The sequence below is a fragment of the Diospyros lotus genome, unplaced genomic scaffold (assembly GCF_014633365.1).
Source record: "Diospyros lotus cultivar Yz01 unplaced genomic scaffold, ASM1463336v1 superscaf1, whole genome shotgun sequence".
Taxonomy (NCBI): Eukaryota; Viridiplantae; Streptophyta; class Magnoliopsida; order Ericales; family Ebenaceae; genus Diospyros; species Diospyros lotus.
Window position 1 is genome coordinate 6,111,323 of NW_026267104.1, and position 6,239 is coordinate 6,117,561.

The window sequence follows — 6,239 nt, forward strand, 5'->3', positions numbered from 1 at the left end:
AAGTTGATTTAATATTCATTAAACGATTTTTTCTCCCTCTATAAGGGTTTCCTCATTGCTCTTCTCTCTCAAAGAAATGCTATTTTCTCGAATTGCAAGGCATAGCTTAAACCGGTGTCGATGACTATTCGTGTTTCGAGATGAGTATCAACAAGTGGTTTCTTTCAATCGGTTTCACTCTCCAACCGATACTAAAAAAGTAATGGTGACAATTACCCACTCTTGCTGAACATTTTCTCAATCCAAGCTATGATCTCTTGCTTGTTTGTGATGTTAATTCTAGTGGGATGATAATCCATCATTTGAACGATTTTGAAAATCTCTCTCTCCTTTACTAGTGTCATGGTTTTGGTTATGGCTACACATATATTCGAATAGGGCGTTGGATCGGGGCTGACGAGAGATATCGAGGATCCCAGAATGGAAATGAATGGGCTGAAAGTGGCTTGCTTTATTTAAGGAGATATATATTTTTCAAATGTCCTTGAATTTTTGCCTCCCTCCCTCATAACTATGGGAAGAACAATAAAAATGGTTATTATTGTGCTTGGACAATTTTCAATTTAATATTTGTAATTAAGAGTATAATTGTCATTTGCTATTTAACAATTAATTTTCATTGCTACGGTAACATATTCTTTTCTCTCTCCAACAAAAAAAATATTTTTCATATCTCATTTACAGTTACTTTAATTCCATTCCGTTACTAATTTTCTTCCCAACAAAACTAAACGGTTTCCAGAGATTATGGCAAGTATGGGTCATTATAATATTTTTAATTATTAAAACTAATTCAATAACATATTCAACATTTGCTAAATCGGACGCCAGAACATGATTTATCCAGCCGCCCTTGAGAAGAGAAACGAATCCAACCTCTATGTACGAGCTTGGGTCAGGCTAGTTGAACTGCTCGAGAACTTTCTTGGTTTCAAAGTTACGAAATATAAACTAACAATTTGGGTCGAGTAAGGCGGTCAATCGAGTTAGGTTGACCAACCGAGCTACAACCATTGCTTCTTTGGCCGCTTCACTTTGTACTACAATTACATGGCTCTAAAACAGAGTTGTCGTTGCCTAATACAAAGTTGATTTGATATTTATTAAGTGCTTTTCTCTCCCTCCATAAGGGTTTCCTCGTTGCTCTTCTCTCTCGAAGAAATGCTATTTTCTTGAATTGCGAGGCATAGCTTGAACCAATGTCGATGACTATTCGTGTTTCAAGATGAGCATCAACAAGTGGTCTCTTTCAATCGGTTTCGCTCTCCAACCGATACTAAAAAAGTAATGATGACAATTACCCGCTCTTGCTGAACGTTTTCTCAATCCAAGCTATGATCTCTTGCTTGTTTGTGATGCTAATTCCAATGGGATGATAATCCATCATTTGAACGATTTTGAAAATTTATCTCTTCTTTACTAGTGTCATGGTTTTGGTTATGGCTACGTATAGATTCGAATAGGGCGTTGGATCGGGGCTGACGAGGGATATCGAGGATCCTGGAATGGAAATGAATGGGCTGAAAATTTCTTGCTTTATTTAAGAAGAGAGATCTTTTTCAAACCTCCTCGAATTTTTGCCTCCCCCCTTATAACTGTGGGAAGAACAATAAAAAGGGTTGTTATTGTGCTTGGACACTTCTCAATTTAATAATTGTAATTAAGAGTATAATTGTCATTTGCTATTTAACAATTAATTTTCATTGCTACAGTAACATATTCTTTTCTCTCTCAAACCGAAGAAAAATATTTTTCATATCTCGTTTATAGTTACTTTAATTCCATTCCGTTACTAATTTTCCTCCCAGCAAAACTAAACGGTTCCAGTGATTATGGCAAGTATGGGTCATTATACTATTTTTAATTATTAAAACTAATTCAATAACATATTCAACATTTGCTAAATCGGACGCCACAACATGATTCATCCAACCGCCCTTGGAAAGAGAAAGGAATCCAACCTTTACGTACGAGCTTGGGTCAGGCTAGTTGGACTGCCTGAGAACTTTTTTGGTTTCAAAGTTATGAAATATTAACTAACAATTTGGGTCAAGTAAGGTAGTTAATCGAGTTAGGTTGACCACCCGAGCCACAACCATTGCTTCTTTGACCGCTTCACTTTGTACTACAATTACATGGCTCTGAATCAGAGTTGTCGTTGCCTAATACAAAGTTGATTTGATATTCATTAAGCGTTTTTCTTTCCCTCCATAAGGGTTTCCTCATTGCTCTTCTCTCTCAAAGAAATGCTATTTTCTCGAATTGCGAGGCGTAGCTTGAACCGGTGTCCATGACTATTTGTGTTTCGAGATGAGCATCAACAAGTGGTCTCTTTCAATCGGTTTCTCTCTCCAACCGATACTAAAAAAGTAATGGTGACAATTACCCGCTCTTGCTGAACATTTTCTTAATCCAAGCTATGATCTCTTGCTTGTTTGTGATGCTAATTCCAGTGGGATGATAATCCATCATTTGAACGATTTTGAAAATTCCTCTCTCCTTTACTAGTGTCATGGTTTTGGTTATGGCTCTACATAGATTCGAATAGGGCGTTGGATCGGGGCCAACAAAGGATATCGAGGATCCCATAATGGAAATGAATGGGCTGAAAGGGGTTTGGTTTATTTATGGGAGATATACTTTTCAAATTTCCTCCAATTTTTGCCTCCCTCCCTCATAACTGTGGAAGAACAATGAAAAATGTTATTATTGTGGTTGGACAATTCTCAATTTAATATTAGTAATTAAGAGTATAATTGTCATTTGTTATTTAACAATTAATTTTCATTGCTATGGTAACATATTCTTTTCTCTCTCAAACCAAAGAAAAATATTTTTCATATCTTGTTTACATTTACTTTAATTCCATTCCATTACTAATTTTCTTCCCAACAAAACTAAACAGTTTCAAGTGAGTATGGCAAGTATGGGTTATTTTAATATTTTTAATTATTAAAACTAATTCAATAACATATTCAACATTTGCTAAATCGGATGCCACAACATGATTTATCCAGCCACCCTTGAGAAGAGAAACGAATCCAACGTCTACGTACGAGCTTGGGTCGGGCTAGTTGGACTGCTCGAGAACTTTCTTGGTTTCAAAGTTATGAAATATAAACTAACAATTTGGGTTGAGTAAGGCGGTCAATCGAGTTAGGTTGACCACCCGAGCCACAACCATTGCTTCTTTGGCTGCTTCACTTTGTACTACAATTACATGGCTTTGAAACAGAGTTGTCGTTGCCTAATACAAAGTTGATTTGATATTCATTAAGCGCTTTTCTCTCCCTCCATAAGGGTTTCCTCATTGCTCTTTTCTCTCGAAGAAATGCTATTTTTTCGAATTGCGAGGCGTAACTTGAACCGGTGTCAATGACTATTCGTGTTTCGAGATGAGCATCAACAAGTGGTCTCTTTCAATCAGTTTCGCTCTCTAACCGATACTAAAAAAGTAATGGTGACAATTACCCGCTCTTGCTGAACATTTTCTCAATCCAAGCTATGATCTCTTGCTTGTTTGTGATGCTAATTCCAGTGGGATGATAATCCATCATTTGAATGATTTTGAAAATTTCTCTCTCCTTTACTAGTGTCATGGTTTTGGTTATGGCTCTACATAGATTCGAATAGGGTGTTGGATTGGGGCTAACAAAGGATATCGAGGATTCGATAATGGAAATGAATGGGCTGAAAGGGGTTTGCTTTATTTATGGGAGATATACTTTTCAAATCTCCTCCAATTTTTGTCTCCTTCCCCCATACTGTGGAAGAACAATGAAAAGTGTTATTATTGTGGTTGGACAATTCTCAATTTAAGATTTGTAATTAAGAGTATAATTGTCATTTTCTATTTAACAATTAATTTTCATTATTATGGCAATATATTTTTTTCTCTCTTGAACCAAAGTAAAATATTTTTCATATCTCATTTACAATTACTTTAATTCCATTCCGTTACTAATTTTCTTCCCAACAGAACTAAATGGTTGCCAGTGATTATGGCAAGTATGTGTCATTATGCTAATTTTAATTATTAAAACTAATTCAATAACATATTCATCATTTTGCTAAATCGGACGCCACAACATGATTCATCCGGCCGCTATTGGAAAGAGAAAGAAATCCAACCTCTACGTACAGGTTCGAGTCGGGCTGGTTGGACTGCCCAACAACTTCTTTGGTTTCTAAGTTATGAAATATAAACAACAATTCAGGTCGAGTAAGGCGCTCAATCGGGTTAGGTTGACCACCCGAGCCACAACCATCGCTTCCTTGGCCGCTTCACTTTGTACCGCAATTAAGGTTGCAAATGTGCCAAGTTGTTTGGATTCGGTTCAGTAAAAACTCATTCAGGTTCGTTTATTAAGGTAAATGAGTTGAGTTTGAACTTAACTTTGAAGCTAATTTTGTTAATGAACCGAGTTTGAGCTCATCAAATTTCGGCTCAATAAGCTCGTGAACTAACTCAATTATAGGCTTGTGAGTTGGCTCAAATAGAGGCTCGTGAGCTGGCTCGATTATAAACTCGCAAGTAATTAGCTCATTTAGAAATTTGCGAGTTGGCTCAATTATAGGCTCATGAATAAACTTATTTATAAATGCATTAATAAAATTATTTATAATTTTGAATATATTTATTTATAAATACATTAATAAAATGATTAATAGAATGTGTTGATAAAAAATTTTGTTATGAATTAAAATTAATTAATTAATATATGAGTTTAATAGTTTAATTGTTATTTTAATCGAGTAAGAAAATGTTTAGTTGAATAACAACTAACAAATATTATACTCGACTAATTTTTTATTTTTAATCAAAACTTAAATATTTAAGGGATTAATCGATTATATGTTTGTCTTACTTAAATATGTGATAGAATGACATTAATTGAATAATCAAATAGTTATTCAACTAAATGAGTAAATGGTACATTATTTGAATAATTATAACATTTAATTTAAATATCGAGTAATAAATATGGATTAAAACAACTCTATATTTGTAATTTTATATTATTAAATTTTAAAAAAATATTACTTAATAACTACATATCTTATTCAAGTAATACTTAATTTAATAGAATGTACTGATAAAAATATATATGTTGTGAATTAAAATTAATTAATTAATGTATGAATTTAATAATTTAATTATTATTTTAATCAAATAAGAAAAAATTTAATTGAATAATGACTAACAAATATTATTCTCGACTAATTTTTTATTTTTAATCATGTAAAATCTAAATATTTAAGGGATTAATCAATTATATATTCGTCTTACTTAAATATATAATAGAATGATATTAATTGAATAACCAAATAGTTATTCAACTAAATGAGTAAACGGTACATTAGTTAAGTAACTATAATATTTAATTTAAGTATTGAATAATAAATATAAATTAAAATAACTCTATATTTGTAATTTTATATCATTAAATTTTAAAAAATTATTACTCAGTAAATATATATCTTACTCAAGTAATACTTATTTTAATAAAATGTGTTGATAAAAAGATTTATTGTGTGACTTAAAATTAATCAATTAATGTATGATCTTAATAAAATAATTATCATTTTAATCTAATAAGAAAATATTTAATTGAGTAACAACTGACAAATATTATACTTGACTATTTTTTTAATAAAATAAAACTTAAATATTTAAGCGATTAATCGATTATATACTTATCTTACTCACATATATGATAGAATAATATTAATTAAATAATTAAATAGTTATTTGACTAAGTGATACATTACATTAGTTAATTAACTATAACATTTAATTTAAGTACTAAGTAATAAATATGATTTAAAATAATAACTCTATATTTGTAATTTTGTATCATTGAATTTCAAAAAATTACTACTTAATAATTGTATATCTCACTTGAATAATACATAATTTACTTTATTAAAAATTATTAGTTTATAATAATAATTAAAATTATTATCATACTTCATATTTGATACTCTATAAGAGTGTTTAAAATTTTATATTTTATATATTATAAATTATAAAACACAGAACGTGTATAAATACTTACCTTTCTAAAAACGCTAGTATTTAGTTGGTAAATAGAATATTTTTTAATTTATATAATAAATAAAAATTACATCCCTCTAGATAAAATTTTATATAAAAAATAAATTAAAATATACTTTAATGATGGTACTATAAAATTAAATTTTATAAAAATATAATATATTAAATAACAAAAATAAAA